Below are 12235 nucleotides of genomic sequence, written 5' to 3' on the forward strand. Positions count from 1 at the left end.
AAGTTCTGCACAGAAAAAATTTGGGTCTAAGCCTGAGTCTGTTGGGGTCTCCAAGAAAAATTAGGATGGTTCCTCCAATCTTGGTTATATGTGTTAGAGAATGGATCATTGACAGGTTTGGAGTAACCTTGGGCAGCTTGAACTTGTTCTTGAATCAAAGGTGAAAACTGTGCAGCCGTGGGATATTCCCTCACATGATGGGCCGGGCTAGCACAGATAGAACAAATCTCCTGATAATTAGGTGGTGGTGTGTATTGTGCAGGAGATTGTTGACCTAATGCTAGGAACTGATCAAATTTTTGGGCAAGAAGGTCGACTTTATCTAATCTTTGGGCTATTAGGTTCAGATCGGCCTTAGGACTAGAGTCTGTTCGCTTGATCTCAAAAATTTCTGCCGCTTTTGGTGAGGGATTGATCTTTCGTAGGAGGATAATGAAGCATGATTGATTGAATTTTCACTCAAAATTTTAAATAAAGTATACGCTTCATCCTCACTTTTACTCATGAATGCACTCCCACAAGATGCATCTACCATCTGTCTGTATTGGTCACCTAAACCCTCATAAAAAGCTTAAACAATTTGCCACTTAGATAGACCATGGTGTGGGTATTTTCTAAGAAATTCCTTAAGTCTCTCCCATGATTCATGAATTTGTTCTCCTGAAAGCTAAGCAAATCCAGTGATGGCTCACCTCATGATGTTGGTTCGACCTATGGGATAGAATTTCTTAAGAAACTCATGCTGCATTTCAGCCCAAGTTTGGATTGGTCTCCCTATTGTGCCAAGCCAGTACTTGGCTTTGTTTTTAAGTGAGAAAGGAATAAGGTCAATCTAAGTGCATCATCAGTAAAATTTTGAATTTTCACGGTGAAATAAATTTCTAAGAACTCATCCAGATGCTTGTAAAATCTTCATTAGTATTCCCATAGAAAGACGGAAGCATCTGGATTGTGGTCGACTTGATCTCATAGTGGCTTGCAGGGATATCAGGTAAGTGGATACAAGTCGATGGATTATAGGTGGAAGGAATAAAATATTCCTTCATCTGCCTAGGTGGTTCTCTAGGATCTCCAGCCATCTGATTTTCAGGTTTAATATGAATCAACCGTTCAATCTCATGATTGGATTTAACTAGGTCAGGATAGAAGATCTTCTACCTTACATATACCAGTGCAAACCCTAATGTATGATTCAAGTTTTGTTTTTGTTTCATCTTTTTTTTTTTTTTTTAAGAGAAAAAGGAGAGAGAAGAAAGAAAGAACCCTAGACCTAGATACGTAAGGTGGGAAGAATTAGTTGTGGTTTAGTGTTAATTACAATCAAGTTAGCAAACAATTAAACCTAGACACCTATGGGTTTCTTAGACCTAATAGTTCGATGTAGAGTGGCTTAGTCTAGATACAAATTGGGTTTGTTCTCACTTCCTTCAACTAGCCAGATAAGAGGTGGATCGTGGGGGTCCCCCCGTTGCTTACCTTAAACACCAATTGAATTGGTCAGGTAAGCTAACGGAATCAATTAAATAACCACAAATTCACTTAGGCTGAGCCTTTATAACCTCTTGCCTTAGACACCAGTTTCAGGAGTGAGTCCGGACTTACTTTGCACTTGACTTGACCACAATACTCAGAACTGAACTCGATTAATACTAGGGCCAATGTCTACTTGATTTTAGTTAGACTAGGGTTAATGTGGGATGCTGGTTGGTTGTTTTTGGGCCAAGGAAGGGTGATGAAATTTTTACCTTATCTTATTATGGGTGTTGCCCTTAAATTGATTTGAGATGAATATGCACAACCAATTTCAAACAAGGATTCTATGCAACTAAATTAGATACATGAAACTAATAAAACTTGAAAGCTTACCTTGTCTCCAGCGATCACCAAAAATAAATCTACAATGATGAATGCTCTTAAAAATTAAGTTTCTACTCTTGTCATGTAATTTTTATTAGGTTTATGTAGATGAATTTTAGGTTAATTAAAAAAATAATAATTAATACTAAAAAAAATAGTTAAGGCTAGGGTTAGGATTGATCTCATCAATTTGGAAGCTTTCTATCTCCCTTTTTTTTAATTTTTTGAATTTTTTTCTGTAAAAAGATTAAAAAAATTAGTAAGCAATAGTCACAAGAAAACCAAAGAAATCAAACATTAAAATTGGTGCCTTCTCCGGTAACGACGCCAAAAATTGATGCGATCGTGATGCTGTCGTTAGGACACCGTGAATATCAATCAAATTCTGACTTCAATAAAAATTAAAAATATGTAGAAAGTAGTGAGTCGGTCGAATCCACAGAGAAGGTAAGATTTTGATTTGAAATCTTTGATTTTATAAAAAAAAATAAATTTTGAAAAAAATAATTTAAGTCAAAAATAAAAATTAACTGTACGAAAAATAAATTGGGTACTAAGATCTACTAACTAGATCCTAGCATCTACTTGTAATAAAAATAAATAAAAAAATTTAAAAAGTATAAAAATAAATTAGTACTAGGATCTACTAATTAGATCCTAGCATCTATGTACAAAAAATAAAAGATAGAAATTTAAAGTGCAGAAAAATAAATTTTGCATTAATAAAATTAAAATTCAAGTACAAAAATTTAAAAGGAACAATAAAATAAAATAAAAATAAAACTATAATAAGAATCTGAAGTTGATCAGCCAAGCCTTGTCGGGAAGATGGTTGATGATCTCTCCATCTTCCGTTGTACTCCGTAGAGCGAACTGACTTTTCTCCTCTTTTTTCTTGGGTCCCTAAAGCTATTTAATTTTTTTCTCTATTTTTTTCTACACTTTCTACTCAATTTTTCTGCTCCCAAAGCTTATTTCCGGACCTCTTATTTATAGATAAATTTTTCATAATTTTTTGATAGAAAAAGGAGTCCTAAAACCTTTAGAAATCATATTAATCCCCTTAAGAATATTCCTGGCCGTCGGATGGAGCTTGAACAGCTCAGATCTGATCAAAAATCATAGTTTTAATCCTTATCAAAGTCGGATCGAATGTCAGCCGTTGGATCTGGGTTCTAATAAAGTTCTGGCCATCGGATCGTGCAATTTAAATCCTTAGCACAGTCGGAAGTGTCCTCAGCCGTCCGATCGCATGATAGATCACTTCTGGGCCGTCGGATCATGCAAAAATCCTTTTTTATAAATGGGCAATGGATGCTGACCGTCGGATCTGGGTTGGAATGAATTTCACATGTTGGATCACGCCCAGAATCCTTCTCTCGCTGTGAGCCTCGCTTGTAGACCACATGAAATTTTCTATGGACCACGTCCTGGCTCTGTGGACCGACCGACCGATCCACCGTACACCGAAAGCTATTTTTTTTATTTTTTAGGATATTTTAGCTCTATTTTCGCTTCGATTTTTATCTGAAAAATTAAAAAATATATATACATTAAATTTTTCAAAAATTTCTCTTCATTTTGGTACTTAAATTACTCAATTAAATTAACATCTATTTTTTTATAAATATATCTAATTTTATTTTTTTTTTAATTATTTATTTTTTTAAAAAAATTAATAAATTCATGAAATTAAAATTTTTAAACATCATAAATTATCAAAAATATTTTAATAAATATAAAAATATATCATTTATCAGTATGTCACGTAATTCATAAACGTGATCTTCATCCTGACCACAATTACACAAACCCTACCCTTGATTCTTTAGAATTATTTGTGAGTTGTGCAAACGAGCCCAGTTTCTGCAAGAACGGCCTACAGCTACCTAAAATTTCGTGGAAAAGTCTAGACAATGTCCAATCCAAGATACAGGGCTTTGGTGGCTTCTCTCCTGCTTTTGACACACAAAAGCCAAGCTGGCTACTATATATGGTCAAGATCATATCTAATAGCGGATTGGCTTGTTTAGTTAATTGAAGATCAGTCTGTGAAAGCAAGGAAGTCAGTCTAGGAGATAAAAGGCTGGAGAAAAAGATGAACGTTGCTGCATTGGTTAAGTGGGGGAAGAAATATTGAAAGCAGGCCAAACAAATTTGTAGAGATCAAGGCTGCATTTGGTCTGAATCGAAAATGAATTAGGATGGGAATCAAAATAGCTATATTCCTGATGCATTAGGTTCATGACTGAAAATAGAATGCGGATGTTTTTAAGTAACTTTTTAGAAAATCGATTAATCAGAGAGGTCATTTTGAAAAATTATTTTTTTAAATAAATTTCATAAAATAAGATTTGGATATTAAGAGGATGGAATTAAATTTTGAAGAATTAGGTTATTCTCATTCTCCTCCTGAAATAGAAATAGAAATGAAACTCCAACCAACTAAAAGACTAAAATTGGAGTAATTCATTCTCATTTCCATCCTAAAGTCCAACGCACCCCCCCCCCCAAAAAAAAAGGTTATTCTCATTCTCCTCCTGAAATGAGAATAGAAATGAAACTCCTCCCAACTAAAAGACTAAAGTTGGAGTTATTTATTCCCATTTTCATTCTAAAGCCCAACATGTCCCAAATATATTAGGTATACCATATGAAAATCAAAATGATGCCACATTGAAAGCCATGAAAAAGGATCTTCCCGTTATGGACAAACATCCTGTGTACCCCACCAGCTTATTGGAACAGAACATCCATTTTTGGGCATTCGTTGGGAGGAACTCCCCCAACTATACTCCTCCTAATCTCTATGATAACCGTAAGAAGAAAAAGGTTATGATGAAATCACTATGGAATCAACATAGCTCTAGATGGAATATCAATGTAATGCACCCCCTTCCTGAGCTTCTGGGCACTATAAAACTCTTCGGAGTTGCTACCAAGCATTGGACATGTTGAGATCTTCCCAAACAAGTCTTCGGATGCGACTGTTCTTATTGCTGATGTAAACTTATTCAAAGATTGGTCCATTCTGTACAACGAGAAGCAACTTCTTTGTTTCACTAGGCTTAATCATGTGTAACAACTTGTTTGATGACCCCTAGTCTTTCGCCACGGGTTTTATTTTCACTTTTCTTTTTACCTGTCTCCTTGCATCTCCGTTCTATTATATTAAGAATTAGGCGGCTTTGGCCTCCTTCTAGCTCAACACTAGAAGAAAATTATATCTAGTAGAAGATGAGATATCAACCATAGCAGAACATACAAAATGGAATCCATGTGGCTTTCCCAGAATGGAGATGCAAATCTAAATTAATATGAAATCAGTAGATACTTCAAGAAAGAAGGTAAATTAACTTATCATTTAGACCTATAAAATATGGCATCAGTTGTTTATATAAACAAAAGAAAAACGAGCAAGATGTAGTACCCGGCCCATGTAGGCCTTAAACCCAGCCACAAAGGAAAAAAAAAAATGAAGAAGACTCCCGCAAGGAGTCTTCTTCTCCCGACTGGCTTCTAATCGGAGTCGGAAACCTCATCGGAGAGGAGTCAAACTCCTCTCCTCCGACTCTATTTAAGGGGGAGGCCCTTCTCCCTTCCTCCCATCGTGAAAACTTGGAGCGAAACGACGAAGATCGCTAGAAATCGCTCGTGAAAAACCATCACCGTGCTTGCCGCGATTCCTCACCGAAGAGGTCGCCGGAGCTCAAGGTAAGCATATGGTTCTCGTCCTCTCTTCTCTCCCTTCCTTTTCATACCGGTGTGCACGTTCGTCGGCAACCAAAGTCGCCAGATTTTATCGTGGGAAAGGTTTCAGTTTTTTCTGGTTTTCAAGCACCGATGGTTGTCGCCAGCCACCGGTTTGGGTTCCTTCGGATGGCGGTGTTCTCTCCTCCGGCTGTCGGCTATTCCCGTGCCGGCCGACTGCCGGTCAGCCAACCTTATGAGGGGACCATTCGGTCTCCTGTTTCACCTATTTCATCCATGGGAGGCCATGGAAAGAAGAAGTAAAAGAAGAAAGAAAAACAAAAACAAAAAAAAGAAAAACAAAAGAAAAAAGAAAATAAAAAAAAACTAAATAAATAAATAAATATGAGAGAAAGTTTTTTCTCTCTCTCTCTTCAGCTTGAACCATTGCTTTCTCTCTCTAAAATTGAACTTTCTCTCTAGAATTTTCTCTCTCTAGATTGTTTCTCTCTAGTGATGGATTTCTCTCTCCAAAGTTATCCTTCTAAGATTAGCGTAGTGAAAGGCTTCATTTTGATGATTTTGATCAAGTTTAGTGAAGAGCCCGATCTCAAATGGGGTTTTGATTTAGAATTTATTTAGATTTAATTTTGAATTAAAATTAATGCAAGAATATAATTTTGAATAATAGGTACTGAAGAATCTCCTAGAGATTAATTGATCTATTCATTCAGTGCTTTGTGAAAGGTAAGTAATGAATCATTTTTTCGAGATATTTCATATTTATTCTGAAGATTAAATAATTATTCTTTGAAATTATGCATGATTTATAAAATTATGTTTTGAACGAAAAGTGATTCCGAAATACTATGATTTATTGATTATGCATATGTTCAGTAAAAATTATGATATGTTATGATACAAAAGTATTTTGACACAGATCGAATTTATGCTCTCAGCCTAACTATATTTCAGTGGGCCCCGCCAATGAGGATTATACATTGGTACTCAGTGGACTCTGTCCGTGGGGGTTGTGCACTGGTATTTAGTGGACCCTGCCAGTGGGGGTTGTGCGCTGGTATTCAGTAGATCCCGCCAATTGGGGTTAAACGTTGGTCATAGTCGAAGCTGTTGAGTTACGAGTATTTTAATTCGAATCGAATTTATGATTATATTATATGTGAATATTTGAAAAGATTGGATTTGCATTGAATCAGCATAAAATACATTTTTATGTTTATTCATAGCATTATTCTTGAAAATTATATAAATATCTGAAATATCTAGTTGAGATATTTGTTACTTACTGGGCTGTCTAGCTCATTTTCTTTCTTTTTATTTTCAAATTCAGATAATTAATTACGAGCATAGAAAATAATATTGGGACAGAGCTTTTAGAGGCGAGATTTAGTATTGTCAACTTCATTGAACTTAGATCTATTATTTTATTTTTAGTAAAATTTTATTGGATGTAAGATATTTGATTTAATTACTTGAATTAAAGTTGATTAATAATTATTTGAATTTATTCCGCTGTGATGCATTGATATCGTGATGAGATGCCTTGCATGCTTATGGAGAGAGTTCTTCATAAGTATGCGGCGGTTGTCGTGACCTCCTGCTCATGATCTCGGGCCGGAAGCGTGACAATTAATATGGTATCAGAGTATAAGTGGATAAACTATATGACATATAGAATCAGACATGAGCGTAGGTGGGTAGACACTAGGAACATTGGGATAATGACTTATACTGATCATGATATAATTTAGAAACTTAAATTAACATACGTGTATTAGTGGACTGAATCAGAGTGGGCAATGAAAGCATAGTGGTCTGAATTGTTCTCAAACTGATCAAAACAGTAATTTGATTTGATAGATATTATGATGAAAGATATTTTGAAATTAGAGGATGACATGATTTAACGTAAAAGTAATTTGAATTTTTGAGGACTTTAAAAAAAAACAGAGAGAAAATTTTGAGGATGAAATTTATTTTTAGGAGGAAAGAATATAGTACCCGGCCCATGTAGGCCTTAAACCGAGCCCACAAAGAAAAAAAATGAAGAAAACTCCCGCAGGGAGTCTTCTTCTCCCGACCGGCTTCGAATCGGAGTCGGAAACCTCATCGGAGAGGAGTCAAACTCCTCTCCTCCGGCTCTATTTAAGGGGGAGACCCTTCTCCCTTCCTCCCATTGTGAAAACTTGGAGCGAAACGGCGAAGATCGTCAGAAATCGCCCGTGAAAAACCATCACCGTGCTTGCCACGATTCCTCACCGAAGAGGTCGCCAGAGCTCAAGGTAAGCATATGGCTCTCGTCCTCTCTTCTCTCCCTTCTTTCCCGTGCCGATGTGCACGTTCGCCGGCGATCAGAGTCGCTAGATTTTATCATGGGAAAAGTTTCAGTTTTTTCTAATTTTCGGGCGCCGGTGGTCGTCGCCGGCCACCAGTTTGGGTTCCTTCGGATGGCGGTGTTCTCTCCTCCGACTGTCGGCCATTCCCGTGCCGGCCGACCGTCGGTCGGCCAACCTTATGAGGGGACCATTCGGTCCCCTATTTCACCTATTTCACCCATGGGAGGCCACGGGAAGAAGTAAAAGAAGGAAGAAAAAGAAAAAGAAAAAAAAAAGAAAAAAAAAAGAGAAAAAAAAAGAAAAATAAATAAATAAATAAATATGAGAGAAAGTTTTTTCTCTCTCTCCCTTCAGCTTGAACCATTACTTTCTCTCTCTAGAATTGAACTTTCTCTCTCTACTTTATCTCTAGATTGTCTCTCTAATGATGGATTTCTCTCTCCAAAGTTAACCTTCTAAGATTAGTGTTGGTGCAAAAATCCGCTTGCGCTGGAGAAGCTGGAGTCGGAGAAGCTGCGGTCGCCGCCGGGACCTGCAAGGGAAGTCTAAACTGGAGGTGGGGTTGCTCCGGCAAGACCCTCCGACGCTCAAGTCAGTTCTCTGCCTCAACAAGAATGGAGTGCTCGAACGGAGAATTTAGCAGAGTTTTGAGATAGGAAAAATGAGCTTAGAGAATAACGTATCTGGATCTCCCCTTTTTATAGGCGGAGGAGGCAACGGATTGATGGCGACGTTTGTAACCGTCCGGTAGTGGGCCGCCCAGGGTCAGAGGAATTGATTGCGAAAGGTAGTGGGGTAGACCCGTGGCTATTGTCATAGCCTGCCACGTAGGGCCCGTTGCAGGTGGTGGAGCGGCGTCCGTTGCCGCTAGCTGTCAGCGAGTAGTGGGATCGTGCAGCACCTGCCGCAGGGAGCGGAGCAGAATCGTGGCTGTTGATACAGCCTGTCAGAGAGTAATGGGTCCGCCGCAGGGGGTGATGGAGCCGCGCAGAATTCGCTACAGAAAGTGGAACAGGATCATAGTTGTTATTGTGATCTGCCAAGGGACACGGATCTGTTGATTGAGGCTCGGCAGTGGTCGGAGATTGGCCTTTGTAGGAGTCCGGGAGGAGTTCTCCTTTCGGTTGAGGTCATGGGTGGAGTCCGGCTCCGGCAGCTGATACTGAGGTCGGAGACTGAGGGCGGAGCCCGGCTCTCGCAGGAGTCCGGGCGGAGCCGTTCCACTGTCGAGGGTGGAGCCCGGCTCCCGTAGGAGTCCGGGCGGAGCCGTTCTGCTGTCGAGGGTGGAGCCCGGCTCCCGTAGGAGTCCAAGCGGAGCCGTTCTGCTGTCGAGGGAGGAGCCCGGCTCCCGTAGGAGTCCGGGCGGAGCCGTTCTGCTGTCGAGGGAGGAGCCCGGCTCCCATAGGAGTTCGGGCGGAGCCGTTCTGCTGTCGAGGGCGGAGCCCGGCTCCCATAGGAGTCCGGGCAGAGCCCGGCTCCCGTAGGAGTCCGGGCGGAGCCGTTCTGCTGAGGATTTCGGCTGTGGGTATTTTAGACCCAACACCAGTCCCCCTACTTCCGAGTTTGAATTTCAAGCGAAGGAAGTACACAGAGAGAGATGTGCGCAGCCGAAATTGCCCCCCTCGATCCCTGCGCACTGCCGCCCCCACTTAATGCGCGCGCGCCAGAATCCGTTCTTCGGTGAAGGCGACTTGAAAAGTCTTTTCGGAACCCCCGCTGAAACACGATCCCACGCGTCGCTCTGCGGGAATCTGTGAGCGGTCAACCCTCGATGGCGGTGAAGGGGATAAGCGCGCCATGTGGCACACACCAGTTGGCCCAGGAATACCCACCGCCATAACTGCACCAGGATCCATCGGCTATTTAAACCCCTCAGTCCCTTCGTGGTTTCATCCTGGCGCTGTTCTTTCATCTGAGGGTCCTGCTTTTCCAGTCCCTGTCTCTGTCTCCTTCCCTCACACCATGTCCTCTACTCGGGAGGTTGTTCTTGAGGGAATTTTTAGGGTTTGGAGGAAGGTGAGGAGGAGAATGGCGGCTGGTGAAAATCTCCGTCGTTCTAAGGGGAGCCCAAGGAAGAATTCCTTCAACAACAGGGGTTTAATAACGGGGGTTGTCGGTGAAGTTATTCTGCCCGCGAATCTCGGAGTAGCAAGGCGGGGTGATACCGGTCAAGAGGGCAGAATAGACGTCATAAGCCATGACGGGATCCTTGACGCCGTCGGGGCCGAGAGACCAGAGGCGGTTGGCGTTGACGGTGGGGCAGTAGAACTTGTTGCGGGGACGGTGGAAGTAACGCATACCGACCTTGCCGGAGCGTTTCGGGTGGCGGCCGTCGTGGTGCATTCGGAGATGAGGCATATCTCTGGTGTCCCAACCGCTCCTGAAGTGGCTACGGTTCTTCTTGAAACAGGTCTTCGCTATTGCCGCCGTTACCCCCACCACCTCCGGAGATCTATCCCACCCCTTTCCCGTTAAGGTTGGGACTTCGGGAACAGAATGAGGCGAGATGGGGCGAGAGCTGTTACACGCACTGGAGAATGCGACTGAGAAGGATAGAGACGGAGTTCATAGCTCGGAGCGGCCTCCGGTTCGTCCTGCTCGAACCGTGCTCGCAATACTTGCGATGACATGTATCTTCTTTTTTCCTGACCCACCGGGTCCTGTAACGCGTACTTCTGTTAAATGAAAAAGTGATTTCAGTACCTTGTTTGCATCTTGTGTTAAATAGTTGTCTGCCGAACTTCTTCATTTTCCTTTTCTTCTCTTTGTCTGTGTTACGTCGTTCCAAGGTCGTCGGCGACCTTTTCAGTTCATGTGGGGTCGTCATTCGTCGAGCTTCTTTTCAGCTTTTATGCCGTTAGGAGATACCCACTTGTCAGGTTTGCTGGGATTTTTCTCCGCTGAGGTCGGGGCTAAGTCCGGCTCCCTTGATAATCCGAACGGAGAAGCCCTCGGAAGTTGGAGTAGTTTGGTCTTCTTAAAAGTCAGGGCAAAGTCTTTCTGTAATCAAAGTCATAAGTAAAGTCCGGCTTCCGTAGAAGTCCGGGCGGAGTTGTCCTGTAGCTGATGTTGGCGGTGGAGCCCGGCTCCCGTAGGAGTCCGGGTGAAGTTTGGGTGAAGTCTCTTTTTCCTCTCTCTTTTTTTTTTTTTTTTTTTTGAAACCCGGCTCCCGTAGGAGTTCGGATGAAGTCTTCTTTGGCGTAGGGACCCGGCTCCCGTAGGAGTCCGGGTGAAGTCTTTTTGGCGGCGGGACCCAGCTCCCGTAGGAGTCCGGGCAGAGTTTTCTTGGCGGCGGAACCCGGCTCCCGTAGGAGTCCGGGCGAAGTCTTCTTTGCGGCGGAACCCGGCTTCCGTAGGAGTCCGGGCGAAGTTTTCTTGGCGGCGGAACCCGGCTCCCGTAGGAGTCCGGGCGAAGTCTTCTTTGCGGCGGAACCCGGCTCCCGTAGGAGTTCGGGCGAAGTCTTTTTTGCGGCGGAACCCGGCTCCCGTAGGAGTCCGGGCCTTCCACTTTTGCGAAGTCTTTTTTGCGGCGGAACCCGGCTCCCGTAGGAGTCCGGGCCTTCCACTTTGCTCATGTCAGGACGAGGTTCTCCTCCTGTTCCTGACAGGGCTGCGGGGGCACATTAGGGCGTTGCGAGGCCTCTCCCCCCATCCGGTCTAAAAGAACCGGGCCTTCGACTTTGCTCAAGTTAGGGCGAGGTTCTCCTCCTGTCCCTAACAGGGCTGTGGGGGCACATATGGGCGTTGCAAGGCCTCTCCCCCCATCCGGTCTAAAAGAACCGAGCCTTCGACTTTGCTCAAGTTAGGGCGAGGTTCTCCTCCTGTCCCTAACAGGGCTGTGGGGGCACATATGGGCGTTGCAAGGCCTCTCCCCCCATCCGGTCTAAAAGAACCGGGCCTTCGACTTTGCTCAAGTTAGGGCGAGGTTCTCCTCCTGTCCCTAACAGGGCTGTGGGGCACATATGGGTGTTGCAAGGCCTCTCCCCCCATCCGGTCTAAAAGAACCGGGCCTTCAACTTTTATAAGGTTGCCCTCTCGTTTTTGATACCGTCTGCTTAAATTGTCCCAAGACAAATGGGCACGCATTTTTTGATTAGGACGAAATCACTGGTAGTACATCCGTAAGTTTTCTGAGCTCCACGGTCGCGGGAGGTCGGCTCCTCCGAGTTCCTTAAGATAATAAGTTCCAGGTCGGACTACTTCTTTGACCTCATAAGGTCCCTCCCAGTTTGGGGCAAGCTTCCCCTGGCCCTGTGGTTGTGAGACAGCAGCTCGCCGGAGCACTAGATCCCCTGCTTTGAATGCCTTGTTCTTGACTCGGGCGTTGTAAT

General features: G+C 42.9%; 1 non-coding gene across 1 annotated transcript; it reads left to right on the forward strand.

Moving 5' to 3' along the window:
* The first annotated feature begins 593 nt into the window (after nucleotides 1–593).
* On the forward strand, nucleotides 594–700 carry LOC140851849 (small nucleolar RNA R71). Its single transcript, XR_012134606.1, has one exon. It is a non-coding gene; the product is annotated as a small nucleolar RNA R71 (small nucleolar RNA).
* The last annotated feature ends 11535 nt before the right edge of the window (nucleotides 701–12235 follow it).

Source organism: Elaeis guineensis, chromosome 9 (assembly GCF_000442705.2).
Source record: "Elaeis guineensis isolate ETL-2024a chromosome 9, EG11, whole genome shotgun sequence".
Classification (NCBI taxonomy): domain Eukaryota; kingdom Viridiplantae; phylum Streptophyta; class Magnoliopsida; order Arecales; family Arecaceae; genus Elaeis; species Elaeis guineensis.